At 50.6% G+C, this 27,545-nt stretch overlaps 18 non-coding genes across 18 annotated transcripts; all 18 read left to right on the top strand.

Annotated features, from left to right (window-relative positions):
* Positions 1-4,338: 4,338 nt before the first annotated feature.
* Trnar-ucg (transfer RNA arginine (anticodon UCG)) lies at positions 4,339-4,411 on the top strand. The gene has a single exon. It is a non-coding gene; the product is annotated as a tRNA-Arg (tRNA).
* A 452-nt stretch (positions 4,412-4,863) lies between these two features.
* Trnak-cuu (transfer RNA lysine (anticodon CUU)) lies at positions 4,864-4,936 on the top strand. The gene has a single exon. It is a non-coding gene; the product is annotated as a tRNA-Lys (tRNA).
* A 934-nt stretch (positions 4,937-5,870) lies between these two features.
* Trnar-ucg (transfer RNA arginine (anticodon UCG)) lies at positions 5,871-5,943 on the top strand. The gene has a single exon. It is a non-coding gene; the product is annotated as a tRNA-Arg (tRNA).
* A 448-nt stretch (positions 5,944-6,391) lies between these two features.
* On the top strand, positions 6,392-6,468 carry Trnak-cuu (transfer RNA lysine (anticodon CUU)). The gene has a single exon. It is a non-coding gene; the product is annotated as a tRNA-Lys (tRNA).
* A 6,391-nt stretch (positions 6,469-12,859) lies between these two features.
* Positions 12,860-12,932, top strand: Trnar-ucg (transfer RNA arginine (anticodon UCG)). Its single transcript has one exon. It is a non-coding gene; the product is annotated as a tRNA-Arg (tRNA).
* Positions 12,933-13,384: 452 nt separating this feature from the next.
* Trnak-cuu (transfer RNA lysine (anticodon CUU)) lies at positions 13,385-13,457 on the top strand. The gene has a single exon. It is a non-coding gene; the product is annotated as a tRNA-Lys (tRNA).
* Positions 13,458-14,406: 949 nt separating this feature from the next.
* On the top strand, positions 14,407-14,479 carry Trnar-ucg (transfer RNA arginine (anticodon UCG)). The gene has a single exon. It is a non-coding gene; the product is annotated as a tRNA-Arg (tRNA).
* A 448-nt stretch (positions 14,480-14,927) lies between these two features.
* Trnak-cuu (transfer RNA lysine (anticodon CUU)) lies at positions 14,928-15,004 on the top strand. The gene has a single exon. It is a non-coding gene; the product is annotated as a tRNA-Lys (tRNA).
* A 926-nt stretch (positions 15,005-15,930) lies between these two features.
* On the top strand, positions 15,931-16,003 carry Trnar-ucg (transfer RNA arginine (anticodon UCG)). Its single transcript has one exon. It is a non-coding gene; the product is annotated as a tRNA-Arg (tRNA).
* A 448-nt stretch (positions 16,004-16,451) lies between these two features.
* Trnak-cuu (transfer RNA lysine (anticodon CUU)) lies at positions 16,452-16,528 on the top strand. The gene has a single exon. It is a non-coding gene; the product is annotated as a tRNA-Lys (tRNA).
* A 911-nt stretch (positions 16,529-17,439) lies between these two features.
* Trnar-ucg (transfer RNA arginine (anticodon UCG)) lies at positions 17,440-17,512 on the top strand. Its single transcript has one exon. It is a non-coding gene; the product is annotated as a tRNA-Arg (tRNA).
* Positions 17,513-17,964: 452 nt separating this feature from the next.
* Positions 17,965-18,037, top strand: Trnak-cuu (transfer RNA lysine (anticodon CUU)). Its single transcript has one exon. It is a non-coding gene; the product is annotated as a tRNA-Lys (tRNA).
* A 940-nt stretch (positions 18,038-18,977) lies between these two features.
* Positions 18,978-19,050, top strand: Trnar-ucg (transfer RNA arginine (anticodon UCG)). Its single transcript has one exon. It is a non-coding gene; the product is annotated as a tRNA-Arg (tRNA).
* Positions 19,051-20,492: 1,442 nt separating this feature from the next.
* On the top strand, positions 20,493-20,565 carry Trnar-ucg (transfer RNA arginine (anticodon UCG)). Its single transcript has one exon. It is a non-coding gene; the product is annotated as a tRNA-Arg (tRNA).
* Positions 20,566-21,017: 452 nt separating this feature from the next.
* On the top strand, positions 21,018-21,090 carry Trnak-cuu (transfer RNA lysine (anticodon CUU)). Its single transcript has one exon. It is a non-coding gene; the product is annotated as a tRNA-Lys (tRNA).
* Positions 21,091-22,009: 919 nt separating this feature from the next.
* Positions 22,010-22,082, top strand: Trnar-ucg (transfer RNA arginine (anticodon UCG)). The gene has a single exon. It is a non-coding gene; the product is annotated as a tRNA-Arg (tRNA).
* A 3,156-nt stretch (positions 22,083-25,238) lies between these two features.
* Trnar-ucg (transfer RNA arginine (anticodon UCG)) lies at positions 25,239-25,311 on the top strand. The gene has a single exon. It is a non-coding gene; the product is annotated as a tRNA-Arg (tRNA).
* Positions 25,312-26,740: 1,429 nt separating this feature from the next.
* Positions 26,741-26,813, top strand: Trnaq-uug (transfer RNA glutamine (anticodon UUG)). Its single transcript has one exon. It is a non-coding gene; the product is annotated as a tRNA-Gln (tRNA).
* The last annotated feature ends 732 nt before the right edge of the window (positions 26,814-27,545 follow it).

The following is a 27,545-nucleotide window of genomic DNA, read 5'->3' as shown; positions in this document are numbered from 1 at the left end:
TCGCCTTATGCGAGTTTTCTCCGAACACGCTCCCTCCATCGACCATCTCCTTAAGGAGGGTGCCCTCCTCTTCCACCGCCGGTATAAGGTTGACCCCTCCCGCTCCCCACCACAATCCATTCGCTGCCAGAGGTGTCTGCGTTATAACGCACACCCAACATCAGAGTGCCGCGAGGCCCCAGTCTGCCCGCATTGTAAGCAAGCGCACTTCCTCCGGCAGTGCCCCAACCTTCAGTCTCCTCCCTCCTGCAATACCTGCAACCTCCAACACCCTACCTACTCCCAGAAATGCAAGGCTCGACCTCCTCCATCCGCTCCTGAACTCACTGTTCCTCTCCGCCCTTTGGATGACCCCACCCCTCCTGGCAATTCCCTCCGTCCTCCCCCCACCGCAGGGGACATCATCAGGTTCGTCACAATAGTGCTCCAGAACGTCCATCCCTTTCAGCGTCCCCACACCCTCCACCAGATTTCCCTCGCTGCCCGTTCCGTGTTCCACCTCAACACCTACGCCACCTATTCCCACAACCAGGCCCATTTCACCTTCTCCCGTCTCGACACCCTCGTTTAAATTCCCATTATGGCACGACAGCACCGTATCCTGTTCAATAACATCCGCTCCCTTCCCACCAACAAGCACCTCCTTATGCATACCCTTACGACCCACCGTGTGGATGCCTTCCTTCTGAACGAAACCTTTCTTCAGCCCCACCACACCGTCCACACCTCGCCCTACCTCCTTCACCGGTCTGACAATCCACTCCAGATAGCGCGTGGCGGAGTTGCCATTGGCCACCACCGCCAGATCCCTGTCCGGCTCCAACCCCTCCTTCCTGACCCCACAGAACACTTGATCCTTAGTCTCTTCTTCCCCGGCCTTACCCTTACCTGTGCCACCATCTATGTCCGCCCCGCTGCACCTATTCCTTTCGACTTCCTTTCCCACATCGACCGTACCTTCTCCTCCTACGTGATCGCCGCCGACCTTAACATCCATAGTCGTTCTGCCGCCCAGTTACGGCGGTGGCATCGGTTCCTTGCCACCCTCCAAGGCGACGTCCTTCCAATTCCCCAACACACCCGCCCTGAATCCAATACCACTCCCGATGTCGTCCTAGCCTCCCCCACCCTGCTTGGCCGCATAGCGGTGGACGTCCTTGATCCCATTGGCAGTGACCATCTCCCTGTCCTCCTCACTGTATCAGACGGTCGTCGCCCCCGTCCCGACCCGCGCCATGACCCTCCCCCGAAATATGTCCATGACTACTCCCGTGCCAACTGGAATGCCTACCGGGACTCCCTTGCTCTCCAGGTCGATAGCCACCCCCTCACCTACCACCAACCTGATGACGTTACCCGTGCTGCCTCCTTTCTCCAGCAGACCTTGTCTGAGGCCGTGGAGGCCCACGTCCCTACCATTGCCATCCATCCGCACCGCCCCACCTTACCCCCACAGGCCGTCCTTCTCCTGCGTGAATCCCGCCGGCTCTACCGTGCCTTCCTTCACACACGTGACCAGGACACACTACGACGCCACCGGCAACTACAGCGACACATCAGGAACTTACTCACGGCAAAGAAACGCCGGGACTGGCGACAGACATGCACCCGTCTTAATGCCACCTTACCTATCAACTCGTCCAAGTACTGGTCAGCCTTCCGCCGCCTTACCGGATCTAAACCCTCTCCCTACTACCCTCTCCTTCATGATGACCACCCCTTCCCTGATGCCCTTAGTAAGGCCAACCATTTCGCCTCCTACCTCTCCGATATCCTTACCATCCCTGACGATCCCCAGTTCGATTATTCCCTCTTTCCTGATGTCCGTGATCGAACTGATACCTCTGTCCCCCCGCTTGCTCCTGGCTTCCAGTACTTGGACAACATCACACACACAGAACTAAATACCCCAATCACCACTCAAGATATCATTGCTACACTTCGCTCTAAACGCAACACTGCTCCCGGTCACGATCGTGTTACTTACCGTCACCTCCGTGAAGCTCCTGCCTCCTTCCTCTCCACATTGGCCAGGCTCTACAATGTGGTCCTGTCCACCGGCTACTACCCCGACCTGTGGAAAACCTCCCGGATCCTGATGTTCCTCAAGCCCGACAAACCGCCTTCCGCTGTCTCCTCCTACCGTCCCATCAGCCTTACCTCGGTCTTCAGCAAGGTCCTGGAATCCATTCTTACCCGCCGCCTACACAAGCACCTTCACCAACACCGCCTCCTCCCCCCTACCCAATGTGGCTTTCGGCCGTCCTTCTCAGCCGATGACCTCCTCCTTCACCTCACTCACCTCCTCTCCGAACAACTCAATTCCCGTCGTTCCGCCATCTTCCTTTCCCTCGACCTCGAACGCGCATATGACCGTGTGTGGCATTCCGGTCTCCTTTTCAAGCTCCAAACCTTTGCTCTTCCTCTCAACTATGTCCGTCTGGTCGCTTCCTTCCTTTCCCACCGTCCTTCCTATGTCACCATCCACAACACTGATTCCTACACCTTCTACCCCTCCGCCGGTGTGCCCCACGGTTCCGTCCTTTCCCCTCTTCTCTACCTCCTTTACACGGCAGACATGCCTCCACCTGCACCTCCCCTACACCTTCTCCAGTACGCCGATGACACTGCCTTCCTTGCCCTCGCTCCCACCCTGCAACGCTCCCAGCACCTTCTCCAATCCTATCTTGACCGGTTCACCACTTGGTGTAACCAGTGGTTGCTCAAGGTCAATCCTTCCAAGACCCAGGCGATCATTGTAGGCAAAACCACTCGTTCCTTCCGTCTCCTTGATTTCTATCTTACTATTTATGGCCGTCCCATCACCCTCACACCTACTCTCAAGTACCTTGGTGTCACCCTCGACCGTCGCCTCTCCTGGAACCCACATCTCCGGACGATCCAAGCCAAGGCACGCTCCCGCCTCCGCCTCCTTAAGCTCCTTTCTGGCCGTACATGGGGTCTGGACCCTTCCACCATCCTCTACACCTACAAGTCCCTCATCCGTCCTATCCTTTGCTATGCTCATCCCGCCTGGATCTCTGCCCCTCCTACCTTCTACAAGTCCATTCAGATCCTAGAACGCCATGCGCTCCGCCTCGCCTATCGCATCCGTCTCCCTTCCCCCACGCGGATCCTCTATGACCTGATTCCCTTCCCGCACCTCCTCCTTTTCCTCGAACGGTTACGGATCCTCTACACCTCCCGCAAGCTTGATCCTCCACACCCTCTTGTCTCTCCCATCCTCTCCCACCCCAACCCGCTGCCGCGCCTGCATTCCTATATCCCACCTGCTCTCCATCTTTACACCCTCCACACCCTCTCCCTCGGTGGCTTCCGTCAACTCCCCCTCCCTGATGATGCCCTCCTCCCCTCCATCTACCCCTCCTACCAACTTTGAGCCTTACCTTCCCTCTCCTCTCCTTTTCCTGTGGGCACCCTCTCTCCCTTCTCTCCCTCCCTCCCCTCCCCTTTCTCCTTGGGCTTCCACTCCCCCTACCCTCCCCCTTCTCCTCCATCCCTCTCCTCCACTGGCATCTTCCCCTCCCCCTCTCTCTCCTCTTCCCCACACCTTTTCCCCTTGGCAGGCCACGACTCTGCTGTCTTCCATCAGTTACTTTCATCGTCCTACGCCGAAGACCATCGCATGTGTTTGTGCCTCGACTCTCCTGCAGTGTGTTTGTGTTTCGTCGTTTGTGCTCCGCTGGTTCACGTGTGGCCATCTGCCATCTGCGTTTGTGCACCGTGTTTCTCCGCTTTTATCCATTGTGCTACGCACGTGACCGACTCCGTTTTAACTCTGTTTTGTCTACTGTTTGTACCCCGCCGTCTTGATTGTTTTTATATCTCACTCATCTCTGTTCTGTGTATACTCTGAGGCCGAAGAGCGGCATACTTGGTCCGCTGCCGGCCTACCTGTTTGTCACAGGTATTAAAATCACAATAAAGGAAAAAAAAAAAAAAAAAGGTGCGGCATAAGGTTGGACGAGGCAGTCTGAATTACATTTTATAGATGTATTTCTCACAAATCTCAGAGCCTCTCGCGGTCGTCGTCGTCGTCGTCGTCGTCGTCGTCGTCGTCGCCGCCGCCGCTTCTGCAGAAGTAGCAAATGGCCATCGTAGCAAATGCGGCGAGGAACACCCTGCCATCGATTCCGAATGCGCCAAGTGTGTGGTCTTGTTTTCCTGTCTATGTTTGGTCGGTCTCGTAAGAGGTTGAATGTAACGAATGGGTGGGGAAGAGTAAGGGGCAGCGGCTGTGTGGAACGAAAACACAATTCCTCAGGGGGTGTGAGCGTTTCGAAATGAGTCGTATATAAGTTATACTTGGTCGTCAGTGACCGTGTGGCCTAATGGATAAGGTGTCGGACTTCGGATCCGAAGATTGCAGGTTCGAATCCTGTCACGGTCGTGTTTTTCCATTTCTGAAAAAGAAACATATCTTTTTAATGTAGCAATTGAGCAGTACGAAACCGTCTGAATGTTGCCGTCGAGCATTTTGTGCTTGGAGATGGTCTTGAGCTTGAAACACACACAACAAGACAGGTGTTAACTAGCGAAATGAACGGCAGAGTGGCCTCACCGCGAGGTGTGACTGGCACTTGCACATCTAAAACAACGTCGGAAAGTAACTCGTTCGGATTTTGAGTCACATCAAGTATGTGTGTTAATTTTGACGCCGCTAGCTCTGCAGATTGTCATGCAATTCCTTTACCTCTCAGAAATGATTATGAAATAAAAGTGAAGTACGTGACGAGTGTGACGTTAGGAAAACATTAGGAAGCATGGAGAGATTCTGTATGGGACCACCCAACCCAAACGATTACTGTGTGATCTGCTGCCCAGCAGGTATCCAACGAGGCAGCACGGCTAGCTCAGTCGGTAGAGCATGAGACTCTTATTCACAGGATCGTGGGTTCAAGCCCTACGCTGGGCGGAACGGAATTTTTTCCGCTGCAGATGTAAATAACCGATTTTCTGATTAACGTGATGTAATGGAAATAGCAACTTTAAAATTTGCCTACGTCTCCATCAGTCGCAAGAAAACTGTATTTGAAGGTGAAGGTGATTTTGTAGACATGTGTGAAAGTCATGTTCTGAAGTGCAGGTGGTTTTGTTTGGAGAGAATATCGGCTACGTGTCAGATGTGTAGCCAAGCAGTAATGGGTAGCCATCGCTGCTAATATTAGTCGAAAATATGAAGTGTTGTCAGCTGAAGTCTGATGATGCAGACGACCGTACGGACGAAGTACGCAAAAGTGCCGCTAGGCGGCGCATGTTTAGCTCAGTGGTGGAGCATTGGTCTAGTAAACCAGGGGTCGTGAGTTCCATCCTCACAGGAGGAAGACGAATCTTGGAAATCAGTTGCGCATCGTGGCCGTATAGAAAGCAGTATCTGTGATGAGGAACAATTAGCGACAGGCGTATTATTAAGAATTACTCTCAGATGTGATTAAGGCGAATGGCGCAGATAAAGCATTTGCCAAAGCGGTATAACATAAGGTGAGACGAGGCAGTCTGAATTACATTTTATAGATGTATTTCTCACAAATCTCAGAGCCTCTCGCGGTCTTCGTCGTCGTCGTCGTCGTCGTCGTCGTCGTCGTTGTCGCCGCCGCCGCTGCTTCTGCAGAAGTAGCAAATGGCCAGCGTAGCAAATGCGGCGAGGGACACCCTGCCATCGATTCCGAATGCGCAAAGTGTGTGGTCTTCTTTTCCTGTGTATGTTTGGTCGGTCTCGTAAGAGGTTGAATGTAACGAATGGGTGGAAAAGAGTAAGGGGCAGGGGCTGTGTGGAACGAAAACACAGTTCCTCAGGGGGTGTGAGCGTTTCGAAATGGGTCGTATATAAGTTACACTTGGTCGTCAGTGACCGTGTGTCCTAATGGATAAGGCGTCGGACTTCGGATCCGAAGATTGCAGGTTCGAATCCTGTCACGGTCGTGTTTTTCCATTTCTGAAAAAGAAGCATACCGTTTTAATGTAGCAATTGAGCAGTACGAAACCGTCTGAATGTTGCTGTTGACCATTTTGTACTTGGAGATGGTCTTGAACCTGAAACACACACAACAAGACCGGTGTTAACTAGCGAAATGGTCGGCAGAGTGCCCTCACCGCGAGTTTTGATTGGCACTTGCACATCTAAAACAACGTCGGAAAGTAACTCGTTCGGCTTTTGAGTCACATCAAGTATGTGTGTTAATTTTGACGCCGCTAGCTCTGCAGATTGTCATGCAATTCCTTTACCTCTCAGAAATGATTATGAAATAAAAGTGAAGTACGTGACGAGTGTGACGTTAGGAAAACATTAGGAAGCATGGAGAGATTCTGTATGGGACCACCCAACCCAAACGATTACTGTGTGATCTGCTGCCAATCAGGTATCCAACGAGGCAGCACGGCTAGCTCAGTCGGTAGAGCATGAGACTCTTATTCACAGGGTCGTGGGTTCGAGCCCTACGCTGGCCGGAACGGAATTTTTTTCCGCTGCAGATGTAAATTACCGATTTTCTGATTAACGTGATGTAATGGAAATAGCAACTATAAATTTGCCTACGTCTCCATCAGTCGCAAGAAAACTGTATTTGAAGTGAAGGTGATTTTGTAGACATGTGTGAAAGTCATGTTCTGAAGTGCAAGTGGTTTTGGTTGGAGAGAACACGGCTACGTGTCAGATGTGTAGCCAAGCAGTAATGGGTCGCCATTGCTGCAAATATTAGTCGAAAATATGAAGTGTTGTCAGCTGAAGTCTGATGATTCAGACAACCGTACGGACGAAGTACGCAAAAGTGCCGCTAGGCTGCGCCTGTTTAGGTCAGTGGTAGAGCATTGGTCTAGTAAACCAGGGGTCGTGAGTTCCATCCTCACAGGAGGAAGACGAATCTTGGAAATCAGTTGCGCGTCGTGGCCGTATAGAAAGCAGTATCTGTGATGAGGAACAATTAGCGACAGGCGTGTTATTAAGAATTACTCTCAGATGTGATTAAGGCGAATGGCGCAGATAAAGCATTTGCCAAAGCGGTTTAGCACATTCTTCGGCGGACCTCGGAAGAGTTCCGCCCTTCGATACCTTGCAGAGTACTGCTACGTATCGAAGTGTTAGGGCTTCGCAGAAGTCGCAGTCGCAGTCGCAGTCGCAGTCGCAGTCGCAGTCGCAGTTCCGGAACCGCCAGCAGCAGCAGCAGCAGCAGCAGCAGTTTCCAGTGCCGCCAGTTTTGCAGTAGCAGTCGTCGCCGGACCCAGCCGCAGCTTCCGGACCCAGCCGCCGCCGCCGCCGCCGCCGCCGCAGCTTCCGGCCCCCGCCGCCGCCGCCGCCGCCGCCGCCGCCGCAGCTTCCGGCCCCCGCCGCCGCCGCCGCCGCCGCCGCCGCCAGGACCCAGTGCTTCGTCTTCCTCTCCTGCTTTCGTTGTCGTCGCTATTCTTGTCTTCGTCTTTGCCTTCATCCTTTCGCTCCTCGACGTCTCTCATCTGTCATCTGTAATCTGTTCCTGACTTTGTCCCTTGTCTGTCCCCATTCTTCTTTTCTGTGTTTCCAGTTTTCCTTACTGCCATCATGACCACCCCCACCACCACCGCCACTACCACCGCCATCGTCTATACGACGCCCTCCCTCGCTGCCACTACTCTTACTTGGTGTGCTCAGTCGCCCCCGTCCTACTATATCCCGCCCCTCCTCACCCTTCCCACCCCAGCTCCCTTTGTCGCCCCATCCCCTGCTCCTTCTCCCCAAGCCTCCACACACGACCCCTTTCCCCCACTCCCCCACACCACTCATGCGGCCCCTGCCAGGGTTGTGTCTCGTCGGGCTACGACCCATGCCGCACCATCGCCGGCGCCAGCACCACCACCTGCAGCAGCGCCACAACCAGCAGCAGCACCAACAGCAGCACCAACAGCAGCACCAGCACCAGCACCGACACCGGGACCTGCCGCTTCCCGTCATCTCCCCGTCACTCCTGTGCCCCACGCCTCCTCCCATCCTGTCCCCGCTGTTAAGCGTCCCAGTGGCACCCCCGCCTCCTCTGCACCCAAGAAGTCCCAGCATCTTCCCCCTCCCCCACCCCTAGATGCCATGGATGTCTCCCCTCCAGCCCCCTCTACTTCCTCTTCTAACTCCCCCTCCTACAAGTATCTCCTCTCCCGTCCTGATCCCTCTCTCCTGGAGGCCCGCAACCTGACCTTGCTCCTCCGCCAATACTTCCCTGCAGCCCCCATCTCCCTTCTTACCCCCCGTAGGGACTCTGTCTTGATCACCTCCCCAAGCCCTACCCTACACTCCGACATCCTCTCCCGAATTCCTCTCACCCGATTTGGACCTAATGCCTCCCTTGCCCCTGCTCCTTCCCCTTCCTCCCCCCGTCAACCCCAACCCCCACGTCGCCCGCCGACCCTCACCGCCGTGATCACTCGGCTTAGCCCGACGATCACGGAGGAAGAGGTGCTGGCGGAGTTGAAGGCCCACCCGTACCTGGAGGTGCGAGCTGTTCGCCGCATTTTCAACTCTGCGGGCCCCACTCGCCTTATGCGAGTTTTCTCCGAACACGCTCCCTCCATCGACCATCTCCTTAAGGAGGGTGCCCTCCTCTTCCACCGCCGGTATAAGGTTGACCCCTCCCGCTCCCCACCACAATCCATTCGCTGCCAGAGGTGTCTGCGTTATAACGCACACCCAACATCAGAGTGCCGCGAGGCCCCAGTCTGCCCGCATTGTAAGCAAGCGCACTTCCTCCGGCAGTGCCCCAACCTTCAGTCTCCTCCCTCCTGCAATACCTGCAACCTCCAACACCCTACCTACTCCCAGAAATGCAAGGCTCGACCTCCTCCATCCGCTCCTGAACTCACTGTTCCTCTCCGCCCTTTGGATGACCCCACCCCTCCTGGCAATTCCCTCCGTCCTCCCCCCACCGCAGAGGACATCATCAGGTTCGTCACGATAGTGCTCCAGAACGTCCATCCCTTTCAGCGTCCCCACACCCTCCACCAGATTTCCCTCGCTGCCCGTTCCGTGTTCCACCTCAACACCTACGCCACCTATTCCCACAACCAGGCCCATTTCACCTTCTCCCGTCTCGACACCCTCGTTTAAATTCCCATTATGGCACGACAGCACCGTATCCTGTTCAATAACATCCGCTCCCTTCCCACCAACAAGCACCTCCTTATGCATACCCTTACGACCCACCGTGTGGATGCCTTCCTTCTGAACGAAACCTTTCTTCAGCCCCACCACACCGTCCACACCTCGCCCTACCTCCTTCACCGGTCTGACAATCCACTCCAGATAGCGCGTGGCGGAGTTGCCATTGGCCACCACCGCCAGATCCCTGTCCGGCTCCAACCCCTCCTTCCTGACCCCACAGAACACTTGATCCTTAGTCTCTTCTTCCCCGGCCTTACCCTTACCTGTGCCACCATCTATGTCCGCCCCGCTGCACCTATTCCTTTCGACTTCCTTTCCCACATCGACCGTACCTTCTCCTCCTACGTGATCGCCGCCGACCTTAACATCCATAGTCGTTCTGCCGCCCAGTTACGGCGGTGGCATCGGTTCCTTGCCACCCTCCAAGGCGACGTCCTTCCAATTCCCCAACACACCCGCCCTGAATCCAATACCACTCCCGATGTCGTCCTAGCCTCCCCCACCCTGCTTGGCCGCATAGCGGTGGACGTCCTTGATCCCATTGGCAGTGACCATCTCCCTGTCCTCCTCACTGTATCAGACGGTCGTCGCCCCCGTCCCGACCCGCGCCATGACCCTCCCCCGAAATATGTCCATGACTACTCCCGTGCCAACTGGAATGCCTACCGGGACTCCCTTGCTCTCCAGGTCGATAGCCACCCCCTCACCTACCACCAACCTGATGACGTTACCCGTGCTGCCTCCTTTCTCCAGCAGACCTTGTCTGAGGCCGTGGAGGCCCACGTCCCTACCATTGCCATCCATCCGCACCGCCCCACCTTACCCCCACAGGCCGTCCTTCTCCTGCGTGAATCCCGCCGGCTCTACCGTGCCTTCCTTCACACACGTGACCAGGACACACTACGACGCCACCGGCAACTACAGCGACACATCAGGAACTTACTCACGGCAAAGAAACGCCGGGACTGGCGACAGACATGCACCCGTCTTAATGCCACCTTACCTATCAACTCGTCCAAGTACTGGTCAGCCTTCCGCCGCCTTACCGGATCTAAACCCTCTCCCTACTACCCTCTCCTTCATGATGACCACCCCTTCCCTGATGCCCTTAGTAAGGCCAACCATTTCGCCTCCTACCTCTCCGATATCCTTACCATCCCTGACGATCCCCAGTTCGATTATTCCCTCTTTCCTGATGTCCGTGATCGAACTGATACCTCTGTCCCCCCGCTTGCTCCTGGCTTCCAGTACTTGGACAACATCCCACACACAGAACTAAATACCCCAATCACCACTCAAGATATCATTGCTACACTTCGCCCTAAACGCAACACTGCTCCCGGTCACGATCGTGTTACTTACCGTCACCTCCGTGAAGCTCCTGCCTCCTTCCTCTCCACATTGGCCAGGCTCTACAATGTGGTCCTGTCCACCGGCTACTACCCCGACCTGTGGAAAACCTCCCGGATCCTGATGTTCCTCAAGCCCGACAAACCGCCTTCCGCTGTCTCCTCCTACCGTCCCATCAGCCTTACCTCGGTCTTCAGCAAGGTCCTGGAATCCATTCTTACCCGCCGCCTACACAAGCACCTTCACCAACACCGCCTCCTCCCCCCTACCCAATGTGGCTTTCGGCCGTCCTTCTCAGCCGATGACCTCCTCCTTCACCTCACTCACCTCCTCTCCGAACAACTCAATTCCCGTCGTTCCGCCATCTTCCTTTCCCTCGACCTCGAACGCGCATATGACCGTGTGTGGCATTCCGGTCTCCTTTTCAAGCTCCAAACCTTTGCTCTTCCTCTCAACTATGTCCGTCTGGTCGCTTCCTTCCTTTCCCACCGTCCTTCCTATGTCACCATCCACAACACTGATTCCTACACCTTCTACCCCTCCGCCGGTGTGCCCCAAGGTTCCGTCCTTTCCCCTCTTCTCTACCTCCTTTACACGGCAGACATGCCTCCACCTGCACCTCCCCTACACCTTCTCCAGTACGCCGATGACACTGCCTTCCTTGCCCTCGCTCCCACCCTGCAACGCTCCCAGCACCTTCTCCAATCCTATCTTGACCGGTTCACCACTTGGTGTAACCAGTGGTTGCTCAAGGTCAATCCTTCCAAGACCCAGGCGATCATTGTAGGCAAAACCACTCGTTCCTTCCGTCTCCTTGATTTCTATCTTACTATTTATGGCCGTCCCATCACCCTCACACCTACTCTCAAGTACCTTGGTGTCACCCTCGACCGTCGCCTCTCCTGGAACCCACATCTCCGGACGATCCAAGCCAAGGCACGCTCCCGCCTCCGCCTCCTTAAGCTCCTTTCTGGCCGTACATGGGGTCTGGACCCTTCCACCATCCTCTACACCTACAAGTCCCTCATCCGTCCTATCCTTTGCTATGCTCATCCCGCCTGGATCTCTGCCCCTCCTACCTTCTACAAGTCCATTCAGATCCTAGAACGCCATGCGCTCCGCCTCGCCTATCGCATCCGTCTCCCTTCCCCCACGCGGATCCTCTATGACCTGATTCCCTTCCCGCACCTCCTCCTTTTCCTCGAACGGTTACGGATCCTCTACACCTCCCGCAAGCTTGATCCTCCACACCCTCTTGTCTCTCCCATCCTCTCCCACCCCAACCCGCTGCCGCGCCTGCATTCCTATATCCCACCTGCTCTCCATCTTTACACCCTCCACACCCTCTCCCTCGGTGGCTTCCGTCAACTCCCCCTCCCTGATGATGCCCTCCTCCCCTCCATCTACCCCTCCTACCAACTTTGAGCCTTACCTTCCCTCTCCTCTCCTTTTCCTGTGGGCACCCTCTCTCCCTTCTCTCCCTCCCTCCCCTCCCCTTTCTCCTTGGGCTTCCACTCCCCCAACCCTCCCCCTTCTCCTCCATCCCTCTCCTCCACTGGCATCTTCCCCTCCCCCTCTCTCTCCTCTTCCCCACACCTTTTCCCCTTGGCAGGCCACGACTCTGCTGTCTTCCATCAGTTACTTTCATCGTCCTACGCCGAAGACCATCGCATGTGTTTGTGCCTCGACTCTCCTGCAGTGTGTTTGTGTTTCGTCGTTTGTGCTCCGCTGGTTCACGTGTGGCCATCTGCCATCTGCGTTTGTGCACCGTGTTTCTCCGCTTTTATCCATTGTGCTACGCACGTGACCGACTCCGTTTTAACTCTGTTTTGTCTACTGTTTGTACCCCGCCGTCTTGATTGTTTTTATATCTCACTCATCTCTGTTCTGTGTATACTCTGAGGCCGAAGAGCGGCATACTTGGTCCGCTGCCGGCCTACCTGTTTGTCACAGGTATTAAAATCACAATAAAGGAAAAAAAAAAAAAAAAAAAAAACAAGCGGTTTAGCATAAGGTGAGACGAGGAAGTCTGAATTACATTTTATAGATGTATTTCTCACAAATTTCAGAGCCTCTCGCGGTCGTCGTCTTCGTCGTCGTCGTCGTCGTCGCCGCTGCCGCCGCTTCTGCAGAAGTAGCAAATGGCCAGCGTAGCAAATGCGGCGAGGGACACCCTGCCATCGATTCCGAATGCGCAAAGTGTGTGGTCTTCTTTTCCTGTGTATGTTTGGTCGGTCTCGTAAGAGGTTGAATGTAACGAATGGGTGGAAAAGAGTAAGGGGCAGGGCCTGTGTGGAACGAAAACACAGTTCCTCAGGGGGTGTGAGCGTTTCGAAATGGGTCGTATATAAGTTATACTTGGTCGTCAGTGACCGTGTGGCCTAATGGATAAGGCGTCGGACTTCGGATCCGAAGATTGCAGGTTCGAATCCTGTCACGGTCGTGTTTTTCCATTTCTGAAAAAGAAACATATCTTTTTAATGTAGTAATTGAGCAGTACGAAACCGTCTGAATGTTGCCGTCGAGCATTTTGTGCTTGGAGATGGTCTTGAGCTTGAAACACACACAACAAGACAGGTGTTAACTAGCGAAATGAACGGCAGAGTGGCCTCACCGCGAGGTGTGACTGGCACTTGCACATCTAAAACAACGTCGGAAAGTAACTCGTTCGGCTTTTGAGTCACATCAAGTATGTGTGTTAATTTTGACGCCGCTAGCTCTGCAGATTGTCATGCAATTCCTTTACCTCTCAGAAATGATTATGAAATAAAAGTGAAGTACGTGACGAGTGTGACGTTAGGAAAACATTAGGCAGCATGGGGAGATTCTGTATGGGACCACCCAACCCAAACGATTACTGTGTGATCTGCTGGCCAGCAGGTATCCAACGAGGCAGCACGGCTAGCTCAGTCGGTAGAGCATGAGACTCTTATTCACAGGATCGTGGGTTCAAGCCCTACGCTGGGCGGAACGGAATTTTTTCCGCTGCAGATGTAAATAACCGATTTTCTGATTAACGTGATGTAATGGAAATAGCAACTTTAAAATTTGCCTACGTCTCCATCAGTCGCAAGAAAACTGTATTTGAAGGTGAAGGTGATTTTGTAGACATGTGTGAAAGTCATGTTCTGAAGTGCAGGTGGTTTTGTTTGGAGAGAATATCGGCTACGTGTCAGATGTGTAGCCAAGCAGTAATGGGTAGCCATCGCTGCTAATGTTAGTCGAAAATATGAAGTGTTGTCAGCTGAAGTCTGATGATGCAGACGACCGTACGGACGAAGTACGCAAAAGTGCCGCTAGGCGGCGCATGTTTAGCTCAGTGGTGGAGCATTGGTCTAGTAAACCAGGGGTCGTGAGTTCCATCCTCACAGGAGGAAGACGAATCTTGGAAATCAGTTGCGCATCGTGGCCGTATAGAAAGCAGTATCTGTGATGAGGAACAATTAGCGACAGGCGTATTATTAAGAATTACTCTCAGATGTGATTAAGGCGAATGGCGCAGATAATGCATTTGCCAAAGCGGTATAGCATAAGGTGAGACGAGGCAGTCTGAATTACATTTTATAGATGTATTTCTCACAAATCTCAGAGCCTCTCGCGCTCTTCGTCGTCATCGTCGTCGTCGTCGTCGTCGTCGTCGTCGTCGTCGTCGCCGCCGCCGTCGCCGCCGCTTCTGCAGAAGTAGCAAATGGCCAGCGTAGCAAATGCGGCGAGGGACACCCTGCCATCGATTCCGAATGCGCAAAGTGTGTGGTCTTCTTTTCCTGTGTATGTTTGGTCGGTCTCGTAAGAGGTTGAATGTAACGAATGGGTGGAAAAGAGTAAGGGGCAGGGGCTGTGTGGAACGAAAACACAGTTCCTCAGGGGGTGTGAGCGTTTCGAAATGGGTCGTATATAAGTTACACTTGGTCGTCAGTGACCGTGTGGCCTAATGGATAAGGCGTCGGACTTCGGATCCGAAGATTGCAGGTTCGAATCCTGTCACGGTCGTGTTTTTCCATTTCTGAAAAAGAAACATACCGTTTTAATGTAGCAATTGAGCAGTACGAAACCGTCTGAATGTTGCTGTTGACCATTTTGTACTTGGAGATGGTCTTGAACCTGAAACACACACAACAAGACCGGTGTTAACTAGCGAAATGGTCGGCAGAGTGCCCTCACCGCGAGTTTTGATTGGCACTTGCACATCTAAAACAATGTCGGAAAGTAACTCGTTCGGCTTTTGAGTCACATCAAGTATGTGTGTTAATTTTGACGCCGCTAGCTCTGCAGATTGTCATGCAATTCCTTTACCTCTCAGAAATGATTATGAAATAAAAGTGAAGTACGTGACGAGTGTGACGTTAGGAAAACATTAGGAAGCATGGAGAGATTCTGTATGGGACCACCCAACCCAAACGATTACTGTGTGATCTGCTGCCAATCAGGTATCCAACGAGGCAGCACGGCTAGCTCAGTCGGTAGAGCATGAGACTCTTATTCACAGGGTCGTGGGTTCGAGCCCTACGCTGGCCGGAACGGAATTTTTTTCCGCTGCAGATGTAAATTACCGATTTCCTGATTAACGTGATGTAATGGAAATAGCAACTATAAATTTGCCTACGTCTCCATCAGTCGCAAGAAAACTGTATTTGAAGTGAAGGTGATTTTGTAGACATGTGTGAAAGTCATGTTCTGAAGTGCAAGTGGTTTTGGTTGGAGAGAACACGGCTACGTGTCAGATGTGTAGCCAAGCAGTAATGGGTCGCCATTGCTGCAAATATTAGTCGAAAATATGAAGTGTTGTCAGCTGAAGTCTGATGATTCAGACAACCGTACGGACGAAGTACGCAAAAGTGCCGCTAAGCGGCGCCTGTTTAGGTCAGTGGTAGAGCATTGGTCTAGTAAACCAGGGGTCGTGAGTTCCATCCTCACAGGAGGAAGACGAATCTTGGAAATCAGTTGCGCGTCGTGGCCGTATAGAAAGCAGTATCTGTGATGAGGAACAATTAGCGACAGGCGTATTATTAAGAATTACTCTCAGATGTGATTAAGGCGAATGGCGCAGATAAAGCTTTTGCCAAAGCGGTTTAGCGTAAGGTGAGACGAGGAAGTCTGAATTACATTTTATAGATGTATTTCTCACAAATTTCAGAGCCTCTCGCGGTCGTCGTCGTCGTCGTCGTCGTCGTCGTCGTCGTCGTTGCCGCCGCCGCTTCTGCAGAAGTAGCAAATGGCCAGCGTAGCAAATGCGGCGAGGGACACCCTGCCATCGATTCCGAATGCGCAAAGTGTGTGGTCTTCTTTTCCTGTGTATGTTTGGTCGGTCTCGTAAGAGGTTGAATGTAACGAATGGGTGGAAAAGAGTAAGGGGCAGGGGCTGTGTGGAACGAAAACACAGTTCCTCAGGGGATGTGAGCGTTTCGAAATGGGTCGTATATAAGTTACACTTGGTCGTCAGTGACCGTGTGGCCTAATGGATAAGGCGTTGGACTTCGGATCCGAAGATTGCAGGTTCGAATCCTGTTACGGTCGTGTTTTTCCATTTCTGAAAAAGAAACATACCGTTTTAATGTAGCAATTGAGCAGTACGAAACCGTCTGAATGTTGCTGTTGACCATTTTGTACTTGGAGATGATCTTGAACCTGAAACACACACAACAAGACCGGTGTTAACTAGCGAAATGAACGGCAGAGTGGCCTCACCGCGAGGTGTGACTGGCACTTGCACATCTAAAACAACGTCGGAAAGTAACTCGTTCGGCTTTTGAGTCACATCAAGTATGTGTGTTAATTTTGACGCCGCTAGCTCTGCAGATTGTCATGCAATTCCTTTACCTCTCAGAAATGATTATGAAATAAAAGTGAAGTACGTGACGAGTGTGACGTTAGGAAAACATTAGGCAGCATGGGGAGATTCTGTATGGGACCACCCAACCCAAACGATTACTGTGTGATCTGCTGCCAATCAGGTATCCAACGAGGCAGCACGGCTAGCTCAGTCGGTAGAGCATGAGACTCTTATTCACAGGGTCGTGGGTTCGAGCCCTACGCTGGCCGGAACGGAATTTTTTTCCGCTGCAGATGTAAATTACCGATTTTCTGATTAACGTGATGTAATGGAAATAGCAACTATAAATTTGCCTACGTCTCCATCAGTCGCAAGAAAACTGTATTTGAAGTGAAGGTGATTTTGTAGACATGTGTGAAAGTCATGTTCTGAAGTGCAAGTGGTTTTGGTTGGAGAGAACACGGCTACGTGTCAGATGTGTAGCCAAGCAGTAATGGGTCGCCATTGCTGCAAATATTAGTCGAAAATATGAAGTGTTGTCAGCTGAAGTCTGATGATTCAGACAACCGTACGGACGAAGTACGCAAAAGTGCCGCTAGGCTGCGCCTGTTTAGGTCAGTGGTAGAGCATTGGTCTAGTAAACCAGGGGTCGTGAGTTCCATCCTCACAGGAGGAAGACGAATCTTGGAAATCAGTTGCGCGTCGTGGCCGTATAGAAAGCAGTATCTGTGATGAGGAACAATTAGCGACAGGCGTGTTATTAAGAATTACTCTCAGATGTGATTAAGGCGAATGGCGCAGATAAAGCATTTGCCAAAGCGGTTTAGCATAAGGTGAGACGAGGAAGTCTGAATTACATTTTATAGATGTATTTCTCACAAATTTCAGAGCCTCTCGCGGTCGTCGTCGTCGTCGTCGTCGCCGCTGCCGCCGCTTCTGCAGAAGTAGCAAATGGCCAGCGTAGCAAATGCGGCGAGGGACACCCTGCCATCGATTCCGAATGCGCAAAGTGTGTGGTCTTCTTTTCCTGTGTATGTTTGGTCGGTCTCGTAAGAGGTTGAATGTAACGAATGGGTGGAAAAGAGTAAGGGGCAGGGCCTGTGTGGAACGAAAACACAGTTCCTCAGGGGGTGTGAGCGTTTCGAAATGGGTCGTATATAAGTTATACTTGGTCGTCAGTGACCGTGTGGCCTAATGGATAAGGCGTCGGACTTCGGATCCGAAGATTGCAGGTTCGAATCCTGTCACGGTCGTGTTTTTCCATATCTGAAAAAGAAACATATCTTTTTAATGTAGTAATTGAGCAGTACGAAACCGTCTGAATGTTGCCGTCGAGCATTTTGTGCTTGGAGATGGTCTTGAGCTTGAAACACACACAACAAGACAGGTGTTAACTAGCGAAATGAACGGCAGAGTGGCCTCACCGCGAGGTGTGACTGGCACTTGCACATCTAAAACAACGTCGGAAAGTAACTCGTTCGGCTTTTGAGTCACATCAAGTATGTGTGTTAATTTTGACGCCGCTAGCTCTGCAGATTGTCATGCAATTCCTTTACCTCTCAGAAATGATTATGAAATAAAAGTGAAGTACGTGACGAGTGTGACGTTAGGAAAACATTAGGCAGCATGGGGAGATTCTGTATGGGACCACCCAACCCAAACGATTACTGTGTGATCTGCTGGCCAGCAGGTATCCAACGAGGCAGCACGGCTAGCTCAGTCGGTAGAGCATGAGACCCTTATTCACAGGATCGTGGGTTCAAGCCCTACGCTGGGCGGAACGGAATTTTTTCCGCTGCAGATGTAAATAACCGATTTTCTGATTAACGTGATGTAATGGAAATAGCAACTTTAAAATTTGCCTACGTCTCCATCAGTCGCAAGAAAACTGTATTTGAAGGTGAAGGTGATTTTGTAGACATGTGTGAAAGTCATGTTCTGAAGTGCAGGTGGTTTTGTTTGGAGAGAATATCGGCTACGTGTCAGATGTGTAGCCAAGCAGTAATGGGTAGCCATAGCTGCTAATATTAGTCGAAAATATGAAGTGTTGTCAGCTGAAGTCTGATGATGCAGACGACCGTACGGACGAAGTACGCAAAAGTGCCGCTAGGCGGCGCATGTTTAGCTCAGTGGTGGAGCATTGGTCTAGTAAACCAGGGGTCGTGAGTTCCATCCTCACAGGAGGAAGACGAATCTTGGAAATCAGTTGCGCATCGTGGCCGTATAGAAAGCAGTATCTGTGATGAGGAACAATTAGCGACAGGCGTATTATTAAGAATTACTCTCAGATGTGATTAAGGCGAATGGCGCAGATAAAGCATTTGCCAAAGCGGTATAGCATAAGGTGAGACGAGGCAGTCTGAATTACATTTTATAGATGTATTTCTCACAAATCTCAGAGCCTCTCGCGGTCTTCGTCGTCGTCGTCGTCGTCGTCGTCGTCGTCGTCGCCGCCGCCGCCGTCGCCGCCGCTTCTGCAGAAGTAGCAAATGGCCAGCGTAGCAAATGCGGCGAGGGACACCCTGCCATCGATTCCGAATGCGCAAAGTGTGTGGTCTTCTTTTCCTGTGTATGTTTGGTCGGTCTCGTAAGAGGTTGAATGTAACGAATGGGTGGAAAAGAGTAAGGGGCAGGGGCTGTGTGGAACGAAAACACAGTTCCTCAGGGGGTGTGAGCGTTTCGAAATGGGTCGTATATAAGTTACACTTGGTCGTCAGTGACCGTGTGGCCTAATGGATAAGGCGTCGGACTTCGGATCCGAAGATTGCAGGTTCGAATCCTGTCACGGTCGTGTTTTTCTATTTCTGAAAAAGAAACATACCGTTTTAATGTAGCAATTGAGCAGTACGAAACCGTCTGAATGTTGCTGTTGACCATTTTGTACTTGGAGATGGTCTTGAACCTGAAACACACACAACAAGACCGGTGTTAACTAGCGAAATGGTCGGCAGAGTGCCCTCACCGCGAGTTTTGATTGGCACTTGCACATCTAAAACAACGTCGGAAAGTAACTCGTTCGGCTTTTGAGTCACATCAAGTATGTGTGTTAATTTTGACGCCGCTAGCTCTGCAGATTGTCATGCAATTCCTTTACCTCTCAGAAATGATTATGAAATAAAAGTGAAGTACGTGACGAGTGTGACGTTAGGAAAACATTAGGAAGCATGGAGAGATTCTGTATGGGACCACCCAACCCAAACGATTACTGTGTGATCTGCTGCCCAGCAGGTATCCAACGAGGCAGCACGGCTAGCTCAGTCGGTAGAGCATGAGACTCTTATTCACAGGGTCGTGGGTTCGAGCGCTACGCTGGCCGGAACGGAATTTTTTTCCGCTGCAGATGTAAATTACCGATTTCCTGATTAACGTGATGTAATGGAAATAGCAACTATAAATTTGCCTACGTCTCCATCAGTCGCAAGAAAACTGTATTTGAAGTGAAGGTGATTTTGTAGACATGTGTGAAAGTCATGTTCTGAAGTGCAAGTGGTTTTGGTTGGAGAGAACACGGCTACGTGTCAGATGTGTAGCCAAGCAGTAATGGGTCGCCATTGCTGCAAATATTAGTCGAAAATATGAAGTGTTGTCAGCTGAAGTCTGATGATTCAGACAACCGTACGGACGAAGTACGCAAGAGTGCCGCTAAGCGGCGCCTGTTTAGGTCAGTGGTAGAGCATTGGTCTAGTAAACCAGGGGTCGTGAGTTCCATCCTCACAGGAGGAAGACGAATCTTGGAAATCAGTTGCGCGTCGTGGCCGTATAGAAAGCAGTATCTGTGATGAGGAACAATTAGCGACAGGCGTATTATTAAGAATTACTCTCAGATGTGATTAAGGCGAATGGCGCAGATAAAGCTTTTGCCAAAGCGGTTTAGCATAAGGTGAGACGAGGCAGTCTGAATTACATTTTATAGATGTATTTCTCACAAATTTCAGAGCCTCTCGCGGTCGTCGTCGTCGTCGTCGTCGTCGTCGTTGCCGCCGCCGCTTCTGCAGAAGTAGCAAATGGCCAGCGTAGCAAATGCGGCGAGGGACACCCTGCCATCGATTCCGAATGCGCAAAGTGTGTGGTCTTCTTTTCCTGTGTATGTTTGGTCGGTCTCGTAAGAGGTTGAATGTAACGAATGGGTGGAAAAGAGTAAGGGGCAGGGGCTGTGTGGAACGAAAACACAGTTCCTCAGGGGATGTGAGCGTTTCGAAATGGGTCGTATATAAGTTACACTTGGTCGTCAGTGACCGTGTGGCCTAATGGATAAGGCGTTGGACTTCGGATCCGAAGATTGCAGGTTCGAATCCTGTTACGGTCGTGTTTTTCCATTTCTGAAAAAGAAACATACCGTTTTAATGTAGCAATTGAGCAGTACGAAACCGTCTGAATGTTGCTGTTGACCATTTTGTACTTGGAGATGATCTTGAACCTGAAACACACACAACAAGACCGGTGTTAACTAGCGAAATGAACGGCAGAGTGGCCTCACCGCGAGGTGTGACTGGCACTTGCACATCTAAAACAACGTCGGAAAGTAACTCGTTCGGCTTTTGAGTCACATCAAGTATGTGTGTTAATTTTGACGCCGCTAGCTCTGCAGATTGTCATGCAATTCCTTTACCTCTCAGAAATGATTATGAAATAAAAGTGAAGTACGTGACGAGTGTGACGTTAGGAAAACATTAGGCAGCATGGGGAGATTCTGTATGGGACCACCCAACCCAAACGATTACTGTGTGATCTGCTGGCCAGCAGGTATCCAACGAGGCAGCACGGCTAGCTCAGTCGGTAGAGCATGAGACTCTTATTCACAGGATCGTGGGTTCAAGCCCTACGCTGGGCGGAACGGAATTTTTTCCGCTGCAGATGTAAATAACCGATTTTCTGGTTAACGTGATGTAATGGAAATAGCAACTTTAAAATTTGCCTACGTCTCCATCAGTCGCAAGAAAACTGTATTTGAAGGTGAAGGTGATTTTGTAGACATGTGTGAAAGTCATGTTCTGAAGTGCAGGTGGTTTTGTTTGGAGAGAATATCGGCTACGTGTCAGATGTGTAGCCAAGCAGTAATGGGTAGCCATCGCTGCTAATATTAGTCGAAAATATGAAGTGTTGTCAGCTGAAGTCTGATGATGCAGACGACCGTACGGACGAAGTACGCAAAAGTGCCGCTAGGCGGCGCATGTTTAGCTCAGTGGTGGAGCATTGGTCTAGTAAACCAGGGGTCGTGAGTTCCATCCTCACAGGAGGAAGACGAATCTTGGAAATCAGTTGCGCATCGTGGCCGTATAGAAAGCAGTATCTGTGATGAGGAACAATTAGCGACAGGCGTATTATTAAGAATTACTCTCAGATGTGATTAAGGCGAATGGCGCAGATAAAGCATTTGCCAAAGCGGTATAGCATAAGGTGAGACGAGGCAGTCTGAATTACATTTTATAGATGTATTTCTCACAAATCTCAGAGCCTCTCGCGGTCTTCGTCGTCGTCGTCGTCGCCGCCGCCGCCGCCGCCGCTTCTGCAGAAGTAGCAAATGGCCAGCGTAGCAAATGCGGCGAGGGACACCCTGCCATCGATTCCGAATGCGCAAAGTGTGTGGTCTTCTTTTCCTGTGTATGTTTGGTCGGTCTCGTAAGAGGTTGAATGTAACGAATGGGTGGAAAAGAGTAAGGGGCAGGGGCTGTGTGGAACGAAAACACAGTTCCTCAGGGGGTGTGAGCGTTTCGAAATGGGTCGTATATAAGTTACACTTGGTCGTCAGTGACCGTGTGGCCTAATGGATAAGGCGTCGGACTTCGGATCCGAAGATTGCAGGTTCGAATCCTGTCACGGTCGTGTTTTTCCATTTCTGAAAAAGAAACATACCGTTTTAATGTAGCAATTGAGCAGTACGAAACCGTCTGAATGTTGCTGTTGACCATTTTGTACTTGGAGATGGTCTTGAACCTGAAACACACACAACAAGACCGGTGTTAACTAGCGAAATGGTCGGCAGAGTGCCCTCACCGCGAGTTTTGATTGGCACTTGCACATCTAAAACAACGTCGGAAAGTAACTCGTTCGGCTTTTGAGTCACATCAAGTATGTGTGTTAATTTTGACGCCGCTAGCTCTGCAGATTGTCATGCAATTCCTTTACCTCTCAGAAATGATTATGAAATAAAAGTGAAGTACGTGACGAGTGTGACGTTAGGAAAACATTAGGCAGCATGGAGAGATTCTGTATGGGACCACCCAACCCAAACGATTACTGTGTGATCTGCTGCCCAGCAGGTATCCAACGAGGCAGCACGGCTAGCTCAGTCGGTAGAACATGAGACTCTTATTCACAGGGGCGTGGGTTCGAGCCCTACGCTGGCCGGAACGGAATTTTTTTCCGCTGCAGATGTAAATTACCGATTTTCTGATTAACGTGATGTAATGGAAATAGCAACTATAAATTTGCCTACGTCTCCATCAGTCGCAAGAAAACTGTATTTGAAGTGAAGGTGATTTTGTAGACATGTGTGAAAGTCATGTTCTGAAGTGCAAGTGGTTTTGGTTGGAGAGAACACGGCTACGTGTCAGATGTGTAGCCAAGCAGTAATGGGTCGCCATTGCTGCAAATATTAGTCGAAAATATGAAGTGTTGTCAGCTGAAGTCTGATGATTCAGACAACCGTACGGACGAAGTACGCAAAAGTGCCGCTAGGCTGCGCCTGTTTAGGTCAGTGGTAGAGCATTGGTCTAGTAAACCAGGGGTCGTGAGTTCCATCCTCACAGTAGGAAGACGAATCTTGGAAATCAGTTGCGCGTCGTGGCCGTATAGAAAGCAGTATCTGTGATGAGGAACAATTAGCGACAGGCGTGTTATTAAGAATTACTCTCAGATGTGATTAAGGCGAATGGCGCAGATAAAGCATTTGCCAAAGCGGTTTAGCATAAGGTGAGACGAGGAAGTCTGAATTACATTTTATAGATGTATTTCTCACAAATTTCAGAGCCTCTCGCGGTCGTCGTCTTCGTCGTCGTCGTCGTCGTCGCCGCTGCCGCCGCTTCTGCAGAAGTAGCAAATGGCCAGCGTAGCAAATGCGGCGAGGGACACCCTGCCATCGACTCCGAATGCGCAAAGTGTGTGGTCTTCTTTTCCTGTGTATGTTTGGTCGGTCTCGTAAGAGGTTGAATGTAACGAATGGGTGGAAAAGAGTAAGGGGCAGGGCCTGTGTGGAACGAAAACACAGTTCCTCAGGGGATGTGAGCGTTTCGAAATGGGTCGTATATAAGTTACACTTGGTCGTCAGTGACCGTGTGGCCTAATGGATGCCGGCACGGTAGCTCAGCGTGTTCGGTCAGAGAGCCGATTGGCTTCTGTAATAAAAAACTGAGTGGAAGGATCAACCACAGAACTTGAACAGGATGTCTTGAGACGTCCGCAACGACCAAACAACGATCAATGACGAACAAAATGCAAAAAAAAAAAAAAAAAAAAAATGGATAAGGCGTCGGACTTCGGATCCGAAGATTGCAGGTTCGAATCCTGTCACGGTCGTGTTTCTCCAGTTCTGAAAAAGAAACATATCGTTTTAATGTAGCAATTGAGCAGTACGAAACCGTCTGAATGTTGCTGTTGAGCATTTTGTGCTTGGAGATGGTCTTGAGCTTGAAACACACACAACAAGACAGGTGTTAACTAGCGAAATGAACGGCAGAGTGGCCTCACCGCGAGGTGTGACTGGCACTTGCACATCTAAAACAACGTCGGAAAGTAACTCGTTCGACTTTTGAGTCACATCAAGTATGTGTGTTAATTTTGACGCCGCTAGCTCTGCAGATTTTCATGCAATTCCTTTACCTCTCAGAAGTGAATATGATATAAAAGTGAAGTACGTTACGAGTGTGACGTTAGGAAAACATTAGGCAGCATGGAGAGATTCTGTATGGGACCAACCAACCCAAACGAGTACTGTGTGATCTGCTGCCCAGCAGGTATCCAACGAGGCAGCACGGCTAGCTCAGTCGGTAGAGCATGAGACTCTTATTCACAGTGTCGTGGGTACGAGCCCTACGCTGGTCGGAACGGAATTTTTTTCCGCTGCAGATGTAAATTACCGATTTTCTGATTAACGTGATGTAATGGAAATAGCAACTTTAAAATTTGCCTACGTCTCCATCAGTCGCAAGAAAACTGTATTTGAAGGTGAAGGTGATTTTGTAGACATGTGTGAAAAGTCATGTTCTGAAGTGCAAGTGGTTTTGTTTGGAGAGAATATCGGCTATGTGTCAGATGTGTAGCCAAGCAGTAATGGGTCGCCATAGCTGCTAATATTAGTCGAAAATATGAAGTGTTGTCAGCTGAAGTCTGATGATTCAGACGACCATTCGGTCGAAGTACGCAAAAGTGCCGCTAGGCGGCGCCTGTTTCGCTCTGTGGTAGAGCATTGGTCTAGTAAACCAGGGGTCGTGAGTTCCATCCTCACAGGAGGAAGACGAATCTTGGAAATCAGTTGCGCGTCGTGGCCGTATAGAAAGCAGTATCTGTGATGAGGAACAATTAGCGACAGGCGTATTATTAAGAATTACTCTCAGATGTGATTAAGGCGGATGGCGCAGATAAAGCATTTGCCAAAGCGGTATAGCATAAGGTGGGACGAGGCAGTCTGAATTACATTTTATAGACGTATTTCTCACAAATCTCTGAGCCTCTCGCGGTCGTCGTCGTCGTCGTCGTCGTCGTCGTCGTCGTCGTCGTCGTCGTCGCCGCCGCCGCTTCTGCAGAAGTAGCAAATGGCCATCGTAGCAAATGCGGCGAGGGACACCCTGCCATCGATTCCGAATGCGCAAAGTGTGTGGTCATCTTTTCCTGTGTATGTTTGGTCGGTCTCGTAAGAGGTTGAATGTAACGAATGGGTGGAAAAGAGTAAGGGGCAGGGGCTGTGTGGAACGAAAGCACAGTTCCTCAGGGGGTGTGAGCGTTTCGAAATGGGTCGTATATAAGTTACACTTGGTCGTCAGTGACCGTGTGGCCTAATGGATAAGGCGTCGGACTTCGGATCCGAAGATTGCAGGTTCGAGTCCTGTCACGGTCGTGTTTTTCCATTTCTGAAAAAGCAACATACCGTTTTAATGTAGCAATTGAGCAGTACGAAACCGTCTGAATGTTGCTGTTGACAATTTTGTGTATGGAGATGGTCTTGAGCTTGAACACACACAAGAAGACAGGTGTTAACTAGCGAAATGGTCGGCAGAGTGGCCTCACCGCGAGGTGTGACTGGCACTTGCACATCTAAAACAACGTCGGTAAGTAACTCGTTCGACTTTTGAGTAACATCAAGTATGTGTGTTAATTTTGACGCCGCTAGCTCTGCAGATTTTCATGCAATTCCTTTACCTCTCAGAAGTGAATATGATATGAAAGTGAAGTACGTGACGAGTGTGACGTTAGGAAAACATTAGGCAGCATGGAGAGATTCTGTATGGGACCAACCAACCCAAACGAGTACTGTGTGATCTGCTGCCCAACAGGTATCCAACGAGGCAGCACGGCTTGCTCAGTCGTCAGACCATGAGACTGTTATTCACAGGGTCCTGGGTTCGAGCCCTACGCTGGGCGGAACGGAATTTTTCTCCGCTGCAGATGTAGATTACCGATTTTCTGATTAACGTGATGTAATGGAAATAGCAACTTTACAATTAGCCTACGTCTCAATCAGTCGCAAGAAAACTGTATTTGAAGGTGAAGGTGATTTTGTAGACATGTGTGAAAGTCATGTTCTGAAGTGCAGGTGGTTTTGGTTGAAGAGAATATCGGCTACGTGTCAGATGTGTAGCCAAGCAGTAATGGGTCGCCATAGCTGCTAATATTAGTCGAAAATATGAAGTGTTGTCAGCTGAAGTCTGATGATTCAGACGACCATACGGACGAAGTACGCAAAAGTGCCGCTAGGCGGCGCCTGTTTCGCTCTGTGGTAGAGCATTTGTCTAGTAAACCAGGGGTCGTGAGTTCCATCCTCACAGGAGGAAGACGAATCTTGGAAATCAGTTGCGCGTCGTGGCCGTATAGAAAGCAGTATCTGTGATGAGGAACAATTAGCGACAGGCGTATTATTAAGAATTACTCTCAGATGTGATTAAGGCGAATGGAGCAGATAAAGCATTTGCCAAAGCGGTATAGCATAAGGTGGGACGAGGCAGTCTAAATTACATTTTATAGATGTATTTCTCACATATCTCTGAGCCTCTCGCGGTCGTCGTCGTCGTCGTCGTCGTCGCTTCTGCAGAAGTAGCAAAATGCCATCGTAGCAAATGCGGCGAGGGACACCCTGCCATCGATTCCGAATGCGCAAAGTGTGTGGTCTTGTTTTCCTGTCTATGTTTGGTCGGTCTCGTAAGAGGTTGAATGTAACGAATGGGTGGGAAAGAGTAAGGGGCAGCGGCTGTGTGGAACGAAAGCACAATTCCTCAGGGGGTGTGAGCGTTTCGAGATGAGTCGTATATAAGTTATACTTTGTCGTCAGTGACCGTGTGGCCTAATGGATAAGGCATCGGACTTTGGATCCGAAGATTGCAGGTTCGAATCCTGTCACGGTCGTGTTTTTCCAGTTCTGAAAAAGAAACATACCGGTTTAATGTAGCAATTGAGCAGTACGAGACCGTCTGAATGTTGCTGTTGACCATTTTGTACTTGGAGATGATCTTGAACCTGAAACACACACAACAAGACCGGTGTTAACTAGCGAAATGGTCGGCAGAGTGCCCTCACCGCGAGTTTTGACTGGCACTTGCACATCTAAAACAACGTAACTCGTTCGGCTTTTGAGTCACACCAAGTACGTGTGTTAATTTTGACGCCGCTAGCTCTGCAGATTGTCATGCAATTCCTTTACCTCTCAGAAATGATTATGAAATAAAAGTGAAGTACGTGACGAGTGTGACGTTAGGAAAACATTAGGGAGCATGGAGAGATTCTGTATGGGACCACCCAACCCAAACGATTACTGTGTGAACTGCTGACCAGCAGGTATCCAACGAGGCAGCACGGGTAGCTCAGTCGGTAGAGCATGAGACTCTTATTCACAGGGTCGTGGGTTCGAGCACTACGCTGGCTGGAACGGAATTTTTTTCCGCTGCAGATGTAAATTACCGATTTTCTGATTAACGTGATGTAATGGAAATAGCAACTATAAATTTGCCTACGTCTCCATCAGTCGCAAGAAAACTGTATTTGAAGTGAAGGTGATTTTGTAGACATGTGTGAAAGTCATGTTCTGAAGTGCAAGTGGTTTTGGTTGGAGAGAACACGGCTACGTGTCAGATGTGTAGC

This window comes from Schistocerca gregaria, unplaced genomic scaffold, assembly GCF_023897955.1.
Source record: "Schistocerca gregaria isolate iqSchGreg1 unplaced genomic scaffold, iqSchGreg1.2 ptg000180l, whole genome shotgun sequence".
NCBI classification, from domain to species: domain Eukaryota; kingdom Metazoa; phylum Arthropoda; class Insecta; order Orthoptera; family Acrididae; genus Schistocerca; species Schistocerca gregaria.
This window is presented reverse-complemented; position numbering and strand designations above follow the sequence as displayed.